The sequence below is a fragment of the Acinonyx jubatus genome, chromosome B3 (genome assembly GCF_027475565.1).
Source record: "Acinonyx jubatus isolate Ajub_Pintada_27869175 chromosome B3, VMU_Ajub_asm_v1.0, whole genome shotgun sequence".
Classification (NCBI taxonomy): domain Eukaryota; kingdom Metazoa; phylum Chordata; class Mammalia; order Carnivora; family Felidae; genus Acinonyx; species Acinonyx jubatus.
The window spans coordinates 108762551-108775406 of NC_069386.1; the positions used below are offsets into that span (position 1 = coordinate 108762551).

General features: G+C 47.6%; 1 long non-coding RNA gene across 1 annotated transcript; it reads right to left on the minus strand.

Moving 5' to 3' along the window:
• Positions 1–1989: 1989 nt before the first annotated feature.
• LOC113601563 (uncharacterized) lies at positions 1990–11648 on the minus strand. The gene is made up of 3 exons (XR_003422854.2): positions 11169–11648; positions 9246–9668; positions 1990–3665 (listed from the first exon to the last, which is right to left on the minus strand). It is a non-coding gene; the product is annotated as an uncharacterized LOC113601563 (long non-coding RNA).
• Positions 11649–12856: the final 1208 nt, after the last annotated feature.

Below are 12856 nucleotides of genomic sequence, written 5' to 3' on the forward strand. Positions count from 1 at the left end.
GGTGGGCCCAGATGGAATGTTGGGGTAGGGATGTTGCTTCCTGGGTCCCTGGCTTGAGGAGTGCAGTGGAGACTTGCAGCCCCCCGGGGCGTGGTAGCTCCTGTAGCCATCTGGCCGGCTGCCGGCTGCCGTGGGGCCTTCTCTCCCAGCCTCTCCCCTCAGCTGCACCCAGGCTGGCCCCGCCCCTGCCCTGCCTTCCCCTCCCGCTCCCCACAGAGGCTCCCATTCAACGGTCCCCTCAGCTTTCCGCCCACCTCAGTGACTGGTTTCCCCCCCATCACGCCTCCCGGGCCTCTGTACAATCACTCACACACATGTGACTTTACACAGTCTCACGTACACACATTCACATACAACCACACACTCTTTACACACTCATAACTGTTCACACAGTCACACTCACACACAACCACACGCTTTCCACAGTGACTCACACACATGTTCACACGTTCACACACACGCTTTACAAGTTACACACAGTCACATGCTCACACACTCACACAAGGCTTGCACGCTCACGTATGTGCACACATTCACACATGCCCACATACACCCATAATAGTCTCTTACACACACACACACACACACACACACACACACAGCCTCATACAAGCTCCCAGAACCTCCCTGTTTAGGACTCTGCTGTGCCTAAGCATGGCCTTCCTTGAGTCGGCTCTTTAGTGGGCTTACAAATGGCCCCCCTGGGATAAAGCACCCATTGCTGGGAGAAGGAAAACGAGACAGGAAGCAGTTGGGCCCCGAGACGGAAGCACAGGGGCTAGAAGCCGGCCTGAATTTCCTGTTAAATCCCAGCTCCCCTATTTTATGTCTGTGGGAACTGAGGTACGTGCTTTATTTCTCCAAGTCTCAACTGTCTCACTTGGAAAATGGGGATTATGTTATGTGTTTCACAGAGTTGTGCTAAAACTACAAAATGGATTTGAAAGATATAGCCTGACATACAGGAGGCATTTGTTATTATTTATTCAAAAATGTACTTGTAGGGGTGCCTGGGTGGCTCACTCGGTTAAGGGTTCAAGTCTTGGTTTCGGCTCAGGTCATGATCTCGCCGTTCATGGGTTCAAGCCCTGAGTCCAGCTCTGCACGGTGCGGAGCCTGCTTGGGATTCCTCCCCGGCCCTCTCTCTCTGGCCCTCCCCAACTTGTACTCTTTCTCTCTCTCAAATAAATAAATAAAATAAATAATTAAAAAAATAAAAGTGTAATTGTATTTACATTTACAAATAAGTTACAGTTACATGATTTAAAATTCAAAAGGCAGAAAAGGGTACACAGTGATGTTTCCCTTCTACCCGGTCCCCAACACCCCCCCCCCCACCCGCCGCCTTCTTTCCCACAACCGATGTTACCAGGTTCTTATGTTTCTTTCCAGAAACATTTTTATATAATGAGTAACCATGCATGCACATATTATTTTTTCTTCCTTTCCTCCACAAACACTGTTCTGAGTCTTACTTCCCTCAGTTTTGACAATATATCTTGGAGAGTGTTTCATATCAGTACATAAAGGGTTTCCTCTCTGTTTTATGGCTGCATCAGATTCCACCATATGGAAGTACCACCATCTACTAACTACATCTCAATGGATGGGACATTTAGGTTGTTTCCAGCCTTTTGCTATTTCAAACAAAGCTGCAGTGAAAAATCTTCTATAGACATCATTTCCCACAGGTCTGAGGGATATCCATTAGTACTGTAAATACTGTTGGGGCACCTGAGTGGCTCGGTCAGTTGAGGGTCCGGCTTCAACTCTTGGCCTGTGAGTTCAAGCCCCACGTCAGGCTCTGTGCTGACAGCTCGGAGCCTGGAGCCTGTTTTGGATTCTGTGTCTCCCTCTCTCTCTCTCCCTCTTTCTCTCTCTCTCTCTCTCTCTCTGCCCTTCCCCAATTGTGCTCTGTCTCTGTCTCTCTGTCTCTCTCTGTCTCTCTCTCTCAAAAATAAATAAATAAATAAACAAACAAACAAACATTAATTTTTTTTTTAATTTTTATTTTTGAGACAGAGAGAGACAGAGCATGAACAGGGGAGGGGCAGAGAGAGAGGGAGGCACAGAATCTGAAACAGGCTCCAGGCTCCGAGCTGTCAGCCCAGAGCCCGACGCGGGGCTCAAACTCACGGACCGCGAGATCATGACCTGAGCTGGAGTCGGACGCTCAACCGACCAAGCCACCCAGGCGCCCCTAAATTTTTTTTTTTTAAAGAATATTGTAAATACTGTCAAATGGACACCAAAAAGCCACTTTTCCTGGCAGGTGGGTCACTCCTTCTCTTAATAGGCAACCTTGGGCTGCAAGAAGTCTGATAAACTATGCTACATGCACGCCATAAAGCAACCCAGAAGACCCTTGCACTGGCCAAAGAGGCAATCCTTACCTTTTAATTCTTAACGTTTCAAATGGATTCAACCCACATGTAACGAGCTAACACTGCCCGGATGCACAAGGACAGTGAAAAATAAGTTCTAGATCTGCTGGGGAGAAGGGCATTTGCAAACCAAAGAGCATAGGGCTCATGCTCCATTCCGTCAGCACACGTTGGCTGGACACACACACAACCCGCTGCGTACTGTGCTGGGGATAAGACATGTGGAGACAAGACGGGGCAGGCCCTGCCCTCAGGGAGCTTGCAGCATATGGTGGAGTCAGACACAAAGCAAATCATTCTTGCACCAGCTAGGACGGAAAAACGGAGAGTGGAAAGAGCGTTCCTCAGTTTAGGCCAAGCCCAGAGTTTTGAGACGGGTAGGGCCCCCCCTTGACTTCTTTTCCAACGCCCCTTCAGGTTTTCCCTGGAGCCACCCGGGAGCCTCAGCCTTCTTCCCTGGTTATCTTTCTATCTGTCCCCTCCTTTCCCTCACTGGCTCGGGGCAGGTGGAGGCCCAGGCCTGGGTTGGGAGGTGGAACAGCTGGAGCCACGGTGGTACCTCAGGTTCCTCCACTGCTACCTGACACCAGCCTCCCAGGCCTGGGAGAGCTGCTTGGGTCACCGGTGAGAGTGGGAGCTATAACGTGAGGGGAGCTCAGCCGTCACCCACTCCGGTTTCTAGGGAGGGCGGGCTCAGGCCACAGCATCTGCTTGGGGCCCTGCTTATCAGAGCCAACTCAGGCTCGCCCTTCCGGACACACAGGAAAGCGGCTATCTGATAAGACTGGATGGCACCTAGCTGTCAGCCACTTAGTGTGGCAGCCCTCCCAGAAATATTTGCATATTAGACGACACCACGTTGAGGGCTTTGCTTAATGCAAAGGAGCGAATTGCTAATTATAGAGGTCGTGTAGGCTGGCTGGTGGGAAGATTTTATTTGGGTGGATCACAGGGGACCTTCCCATTTTGGCAACAGTTTAGTTCCTTTAGGATGGTGGGCTCCATGATCTCTGCCCTTATTTGATTGTTGTTTTAACTGTGAGGAATCCGCAAAAATGACACATTTGCTCAAGTGTGGGAACCCATCATGTTCCGCGCCCTCCTATGCACCAAACACCTTCCCAACCAGCTGTCCTCCGCGCCTTTTCGAAGGTCCTCTCCATTGTGACAGTGGACCCACGGGGTGCGTAATGTAGCGTTGCCACACTGAGATAACCATACCCACAGAGTCACAATTATGTAAGCGTGGTGGGTTAGTTTTCAACTTCTGGAATCAATCGACTGTGAAAGAGAAAGATGGAATTAAATGCTATCAACTGCAACAATATAAACGTAGAAATACAGCTGGCAGAAGTTGGGGTCCGAAGGGGACATCTCTGTGGAAAGCCAGGTGATGAACGCATTTCACTGAGCAAGGAGACTGCGGGACATGGACCCAACCAAAAACCAAGCGAGCTTTAAGAACGCTGTTTAAAGTTACAATGATAGGGGTGCCTGGGAGGCTCCGTTGGTTGAGCGTCTGACCCTTGATTTTGGCTTAAAAACACGTGACTAAATTTACCATCTTAACTACTGTTAATGTACCGTCCAGCAGTGTTAACCATATTCACATTTGTGAATTGGTTAGATTTGTGCAACAAATCCCTAGAGCTTTTTCGTCTTGCAGAACTAACTCTATAATCATCAAACAACTCGTTATTTCTCCCGCCCCACAGCCCCTGGCAACCACCATGCTACTTTCTGTATCTATGAATTTCACTTAACTTTAGATACCGCATGTAAATGGAAGCATGCAACATTTGTCTCATTTCACTTGGCATAATGTCTTCAAGGTCCATCCACATTGTATCATGTAACATGATTTCCTTCTTCTTTAGAGGTTGAATAATACTCCATTGTGTATATAGACCACATTTTCTTTTCTTTCTTTTTAGACCACATTTTCTTTATCCATTTTTCTATGGATGAACAGTTGAGCTGTTTCCACCTCTTGGGTATTGCAAATAATGTTGCAATGAATATGCAGGCAAGCTTAATTTATATTTTAAAAAAGGACACCCCAAATAGATGCGGAAACTATGGCCAGAAAAGGCCCAGAATTTGTTTCAAGTCCCTCCTGGGCCAGAGTAAGCCCAGGGCTTCCTGCCTTCACCCTCCTGACAGCTGGGGAGTTGGTCAAGGTCTGACTTCTGGGGATGGTCTGTAAGCTGGAGGAAGCGTGAAGCGGAGTCATGGAATAGCATGGAAAGTGCACAGAAAGGAGCCAACTTGGCATAAGCCTGGCATGTAGTCCACTTTGCCATCCATCCACCTCTGCTGGTGCTCTTGCAGCCCTGCCTGAATCTACCCAGTGCCCTGGCCTGGCTTCTGGTAGCTGGGCAAAGCTGTGATCTGAGTTCAGTGGGAAGACAAGTCTCCACCTGATTAACTGTCTGCCTTTCCCACCAGCTCATTTTCTCCTTTTGGTCTTGGGCCTGTGCCTTGCTGTTAATTTGCAGGGCTCATTTGGGTCTCTTCTGGGTTATCAGGACTCTTTCACCTAGTCCCTGACTGTCCTGCTAGCCCAGATCCCTTTCTAGGCTGGAGGCTGTGGGTGGGGCCATGTCACTCTGCTGGCTAGCTTGGATGGTTTCCTACTGTGTTAGGTGACAGATTGTTCTTGGACAGGAAATTATTTAAGTTCAGCTTTTCCTCTGATGATCTGCAAAGCATTCAGTCAACACATGTGGAACTGAAAACCCTTAGGGACCTGACCATTAATGGGGTCCTCAGGCATAGTATGAGATACTTTCCATAGTGGGGGAAGAGTCGTGGGATATGGGGTCTCCCATATCATGGGGGGAGGGTGTTCCCTATGGGTCTATTGCGAGGTGTGGAAGTTATTTCCTTCCTCACTGGATTGTGGCTTTGGAGCCACCTGGTAGCCTCAGATGACCTTTTATGAGGTTCTTTTCAGAGGCAGTGGCTCTCAGGGGGAGAGGCTAGGTGACAGTTGCCAGAGTTCAGGCAACTGATGTCTGTGTCTAGGAAGGAGGCTGACACCAGGGGTCTTCCTCATTTCCCAATTCTGCGCCATCTGCCTTTCCTGACGTAGATCGTTCACTGGGATGTTCCATTCCAAGTTATCCTGCCTTTTTCCCTTCCAAGCCCTGGAGGTGCATGGAGGAAGGATGTTCTCTAAGACTTAGTATCTAGCCCATAGCCACTAGCCAGAGGTGGCCATAGAAATGTAAACTCATTTCAATTAAATAAAATCAAAAATTCAATTTCTTAGTTGCACTAGCCACACCGTAAGTGCTCAGTAGCCCTATGTGGCTCCCATAATGGGAATTGCAGATACAGAACACTTCCATGAATACAGAAAGGTCTTTTGGACAGCACTGCCCTAGGTCTCCTCTCGCTTTCTTCCTCTATGATTCTGATCCAGAGTGACTGGTAGCTGCTGCTCCCTTATCCTGGGGCCTCCAGAGCATGCTGCCTACTGAGAATTCAAAAGCAGAGAATGAGCAGTGTAGAAATGCCTTCAATTCCCACCCAATATTGAGTCCAGGGCAGCCTTAGGCTCTGAGATTTTGCTCTTCCTGAGGATGACACCTACTGTGTCCTTGCTCTACAGTCCTACGGTCCTGAAGCTGCCACCCAAGCCCTTTAAGTGAGTTCTGGCCTGCAGCAAGGATTCTGTTCTGCTCATCACCAAATCCATTTCTTGAATTTTCCATGGTATAAAGGCATACCAGTGTAACCCAGTCTTCTGAGCTAGACCCCGCTCCTGAAACACCTACATCCCTTTGGATGTTTATCCAGTTACTAACCCTGCTGCAGTGTCCTGTGATAGATACCTGTTGTCCCTACACAAGCCTTCCCAGCAATTAACCATTTGTTTTCCTATGAAAAGAATCTAGCTGTTATGGATGGGAAGAAGTGGGAACATGTCTCTACCTGTGAAGTCCATAACAGGGAATGGGGTTTTCCAGAACAATGTAGCACAGCTTTGCCTTCTCCCCCATACTGTCTTTTCAGCCTTTTGGGGGCACCCCAAACAGCACAGGTATTCCCCACAGGACAGCCAACTTTGGGACTCTGTCAGTGAACCTCTTTTACCTCTTTTGTCAGGGATCCCGACAAGGGGGTATGAAGAGGGAATAGGAGGGAAACTTCTACTCTTTCCACTGGGGTTGATAACCTCAGAGAATGTGAATCTCAGGCCCTGGACAGCCATTTCCCTGCCTTGCCTTGAAAGCCAGCCTATAAAGTGGTTCTTAGTAAGAGTAGAAGAAGGGAGAGAAAACAGAGCCATAAAATAATATCAGAGCCCCTAGAGGCAGCTGTGCCCTGACGATCTTGCAAGCTAACATACTTCCATCCCTGGATTTTCTAGTTCTAAGAGACAAAGCCCCTTCCACTTAAGTTAGTGTTGAGTCTCTGTCACTTGCAACCAAAAGAATTCTTACTAATACAGAGTCATTAGGTCTGAATATCTGGGAGGAAGAAGTCTCTGCCTGATGATCAAGTTCAGGTCTTGGCCAAGACACCTGAAAAGAATGACCAGACTGCAATACCAGTGCACCCGAGATGGCTCACCCGAGATGTGCCAGCGTCACACACAGACCAATCCTGACCATAGGTTCGCCTTCCCAGCACTGTCTTCTGCTCCTCATATTTCCTCTCCTCTTCAGCCCCCCGAAATCCTCTCTGTCTCTCAAGACTCTAGTTAGAAGCCTCCTCCTCCAAGAAGTCTTTCCTCATTACTCTAGCCTCTAGCATGCATAAGTTCTCTGCTCTCTGGCTTTTAGTGCCGTGTAGAATTATCAAAAAAATAGCGAACTTATACCATGTCTGCTTCCATTGTCTACAATGGCATTTTAAAGATCTTACTGTTAAACGTCTGCAGTTTATCCCCTCTCCCACCTGGTTGAGGTCAGAGATGGGGTCTGATGCTTTTATGTCCTTGACAGGAGCCAACATAATGCCTGGCACATTAACAGAACTGCCATGAATGTGGATTAGAAACTTGTGGGAACAAGTGTGGGAGCTATAGGAGTCAGGTCTGTGTGCAGCTCTTCTCAGTGGGAAATAAACATCCACTCGTGTGCCGGCGGGTTGGGGGTGCATCCCCGTAGTAAGTTCTGCGGTCTCCTCACATCAGGGAGGGAGGATGGAGGGAAAGGAGGAGGAAGTGAGAATGTAGATCTTTGCTTAATGGCTGAGACCTCCCAGGGAAGGGTCCCTAGGACATATGTGCCTCAGACTTCTCTCAACTTCTCTCTCCTGGGGGAGGAGAGCAGACCCAGAGGGTGGGTGCAGGTGAGGAAGGGCACATGCGGAATTGAGTCCTCTCTGGAAACGCCTTCAGAATTGGCTCAGGGGCCACATGGAAGAAACTAGTGTCCTCACCCCACTGTCATTCCTCATTCTGTCATAGCTCCATTTTAATGCAGCTAGAGATTACATTTTCCACCAGACTTGAGTTTGAATGGCATTTGGCTATTTCCCAAACATCCTACCCCAACATTTGAGGCCCAGTATTTGCCAATACTGAAGGCATTAAAGTAATTTAAAGGCTTTTTGAGTGATGGGACGATCTTCAACATAAGCACATATCCTTATTCTTTAAAAGCCAACAGTATTTGAATATGTCTCTTCTGGGTCATTTGTAAAAAGGGAGAGAATCTCTTTCCTCTGTTCAGCTGTGGTAATAGTCCCATCTAAGAACACAGAAGATACCACACAGTTAGGCCCTCGACTATTCTCTAATTGTCTTCTGGCTCTTCTCTTTAAAAAAGATTTTTTAAAAATGTTTGTTTATTTTTGAGAGAGACAGAGACAGAGCATGAGTGGGGGAGGGGCAGAGAGAGAGAGGCAGACACAGAATCTGAAGCAGACTCCAGGCTCTGAGCTGTCAGCACAGAGCCTGACATGGGGCTCAAACTCACGAGCCGTGAGATCATGACCTGAGTTGAAGTGAGATGCTTACCCAACTGAGCCACCCAGGTGCCCCTGAGAACCAGGAGTGCTGCGGTCAGGAGAAGATCAGTGTCCCAACTCACACAGTCAGGCAGAGAGCAAATTCAACCTTTCTTCATTTCTGTGTTCTGTGCAAGCCCTCAATGAATTGAAGGATGCCCACCTAATCCACAATCCACTCTACTCAGTTGACCCATTCAAATGCTAGTCTCTTCTGGAAACACTCTCATCATAGACACACCCAGAAATAATGTTTAACCAGATGTCTGGGCATCATATGATCCAGTCAAGGTGACCTATAACCTTAACTATCACACACCCTAACACTTATTAAACATATCCCGGGCAGGTGCTAAGTTCTTTACTGGTTTTATTTCATTCTTAGAGATATATATGAAAATTGCATAAAGAAAAAATACTTAGGTGACTTCCAGGGTCTCTTTCTTTTTTAAAATTTTATTTTAGAGAGAGATTGAGAGAGAGAGAGAGAGAGAGAGAGAGAGGGAGAGTGAGTGAGTGGGGGAAAGGGGGAGAGGGGCAGAGGAAGAAAGAGAGAGAATCCCAAGCAGGCTCCATGTTGAGCATGGAAGCTGACATGGGACTTGATCCCATAACCCTGGGATCATGACCTGAGCTGAAATCAAGAGTCAGAGGCTCAACCGACTGAGTCACGCAGGCACCCCTAGGGTCTCTTCCAGTTGTAAGATTCTTTGACTTGAAATGGCATTAGGGAAACTAGGATGCTGAGGTGGGGCTTGGGAACCTAACACTTAGAAGCAAAAATACAAATAACATTATAAGCTACCTCTTTCTGTGGACTAGGAACCATGTGTTCCTTACAAATGTTTTCTCACTTATTCCTGGAAAACACCCTATGAGATAGGTATTACTACTCACCCCGTTTTCAGATGAGGAAACTGAGACAATGAGAGATTAAATGGCTTGACCAAACAGCAGTATTCAGGCATGTTGACTCCAAAACATGTGCTCTTAACCACCATGCTTCCAGAGAGACTGCAAAACCCTCCTTATCTGGTCTGGATGCCCGAGAATGTGCCTTTCCATGAGGTCACAGGGATGTAGGTGAGCTGGGGGAGGGAGCCGACAGGAGTGTTGTCATAGGAACAGCAAATTCCACTGTGAGGACTGGTAGCGTGCAGGCAGCTGGGCTGAGGAAGGTTCTGGAAATAATTCTGCAGGAGTCTCTGAGCCCAGGAGGAAGCCGACTCTCTACTCCCTCCAGCAGGACTTGGTAAACCGCAGCTTTGCTGCCTGTCTCTCCAGGGGCAGGCAGGACAGGGTGTTCTCTGAGTTCTATTCCTGGGGGATAGGCGGCAGAGCCATGATTAGGACTACAGAGTCTGTGCTTGCCAGGTCCTGCCTTACCTTTCAGAGCCAGCTAGCTTGAGAGGTCACCAGTATTTAGAGACTTTTGCTCCCCCCGCCCCCCACCATCTTATGACCTTGAACACATTCCTCCTTTTCTCCCAATCACTCGATACACCAGCCCCTGGAACAGGTCTGTAATTTACTTGGGAGCCTAGCAGGCTTTCCAGTCAGTGGCAGGGCAATTCACAGCAGTTTGGTTCAGAAGAGCAGGGAGGGGACGTTTTCTTTCCTTGGGTTTAATTTACTCAAGTTGTTCCCATCTGTTGGAGTCTGATTGCTCCTTGGGAGCCAGGTAAGGTATTTTGGTTGTACAAGTTTCGGCTGCAGAGGGGCCTGGGAACCTGTCCTGGGTCTGCTGCTAAGAGCTACATAACCTGGGGCATGTGACTTGACCTGACGCTTGATGTTCTCACCTGTAAAATGGGAGAGAACTATTGCCTCAAAGGATGGTTGGGAGGATGGAATGAGAATACTCACGGAGCACTTGGCACTGCTCCTGGCACAATGCTACCCCCCTAATCTTCCTAGCAGGCTGAGGACAACCACAGGCCTCAGGTAAGGGTATTTGGATTATGGAGTCAGGGGGTAGGAAGCCAGATTTTTCTCCCTAGTCAATCAAGCTTGGAGGTGAAGAGGAAACAGAGCTAGTCGCTCTGAATGATCCAGTTTGGGATTCCTTAGGATGACAGAATCCAAGGTTTTCGGGACTGGAAGAAGCCCTGACAACCCTCTCGGGCTGAGAAGAGTGCAGTCCTGTAGCAGGAGGGTGAAGAGGACAGCGAGCCAGGGTGGTCTCCACAAAGCACCGCCTGTGAAGGTAGGCGAGGTTTCCATGGCGGGGGGGGGGGGGGGGGGTGGCTGGCAGCCACGAATAAGATAGGACTGCGTGGGCTCTGTGAGCCTGGTCACTGTTTGTGTGGAGGAACGATTATTCCTTCCACCCCCGGATCAGTTCCTCATTTCTCCTGGGGGAAATGCTGGTGACTTAGGAAAATAGAGGGGACTGGGTCCCAGTTGCCCTAATCTGGTTATAACCAACCCATGTTTCCTGCAGGGGCTGGCACAGAAGACAGAGTATGCTGACCTGGGCCCCACTGGTTTCTTGGAACAACTGCTCTGTACTCTTTGGGCAAGATGGAGAAGCCAGGGCTGAGTCTACCGACAGGCCCCTGTCTAGAAGGAAAACATCAACAACCAAAATTACAGTTAGGAAGAACTGCTTCCATCTGCAAGTAACTGGGCAATTACCTCCTAATTAAGCTCTCATTAATTTGTTTTCCGAGCATTACAGTATCGTAGGTGCACCCCGCCCCACTTGTCACCGAGGTGTTGAGGATGAAGCATTTCACATGAATCAAGGTGGAACTCTTTCATCTGATTACATGTCATAGCCTGATTTGTTCCAACATCGTGAGGTCTTAAGAGTCATACCTTTTTATCTTTGGAGCATTGGATTTGCAGGGTTTCTTCTATTTCAAGTCCTGGGTTTGGGGAAGGAGGGGAGGAAGAGGAAGGACCAGGAGGGGAAGAGACAAAAGGTAGAATTCAGATCACTTTTCCCACATGTGGTCTATACATCTGAATCACTTGCTATTAAAATGCAGACTCCTAGGGGTGGCTTCAGTCCTGCATCAGAAAGTTCCCAGATGATTCTTATGAATGCCCAGGTCTGAAAATCTCAGCTAGAAGCAGACAGTCCTATGGGAATTAACACAGATAAAGAAGTACACAGACAACTCACAACACCATTTCAGCTAATAGTTTCTGAACCCACCCCAGAAAATCTTTCACTTTAGCATTAAGCTGGGGAAAGCTTGACTGTTCCATGTTTATACCTCATCCATCTTACAGGTGATGGTGCAAATAGAAAAACATCTGGCACAAAGGCAGAAAATCCAAGAAAGGACAGTGTGTAAATCAACCCCTAGACCCTTAAAGGCTGATATCTTAGTGCCAGCTCTCTGGTCTCAGGTGTCGTAAATGCTGACTTACAGCTCCTTTATCTGCCGATAACGAAGGTGAACATAAGTGGATCTCCAGAAATGGTTCGCAAGCAGCTCCCAGGTTCTTGAAAAACCACAAGTGATTGGCAAATGTTTCTGTTGCAGACACAAACTCAAACAAACAGCTCATTTCCTTCAAGAGCTCTTCACAGCAGTGGCTGGGAGCCTGAAGGTAGGGGCGGGGGGGGGGGGGGTAGTCTTCCTCTCCCTTCCCCCACACCTTCTTCCCCTTTCTGATGTCAGATTTTTTTCTGACAATACGGGGTTTAGACTTGGGGAAAGAAGCAATTAATAAAGAACTTCAGGACAGGGATTTCAGCTCTCCCCCCTACCCAACCCCCAGGCCTTTGCCCTCTCAGAGTGAGTTACAGACCTTCCATTTTATTCATTTCAGGAAGACTGGGGGCCACAAGGCTCTGAATCACTGTCTTGTAAGGGCATTGTGTTACGTTGAACTTCATTCAGAGTTCTCCAAGAAAATACAGAGCTGGGTCCTGCCTACCAAAGATTCTTGCAATCTGATAGAATTCGGATAGATTCTGATAGATTCTGATTACAGGCAGTCTGGTAATTCTGGAACAGGTGGTAGGAGTTCACACTTTTTAAAATAAAAATAACAGTTTTGTTGAGATATATTGCACATACCACACAGTTCACCCACTTAAAGTATACAATTTAATGTTTTTTTTTTTTTTTTGGTCTAATCACTATTTTTAGTGTCTATAGCACTCCTAAAAAAAACGCCAAACCCGTTAGCAACTATTCCCCATCTTTTTCCAACTTCCCTCCACCCCTACCCCAGCTCTAAGGCAGCCACGAATCTACTTTCTGTCTGTATAGATTTGCTTATTTTGGACAGTTCATATAAATGGAATTGTACGTATATGGGTTTTGGTGGCTGGCTTCTTTCACTTAGCGTAATGATTTCAAAGTTTGTTCATGTTGTAGCACCAACCACTACCTCATTCCTTTTTATGACTGAATAATATTCCATTGTACAGATACACATTTTATCCATTCATCATCAACTGATGGACATTTGGGTTGTGCCTACCTTCTGGCTATTGAGTAGTGCTTCTATAAACATTCGTGTGCAAGGTTTTGTATGGACACACT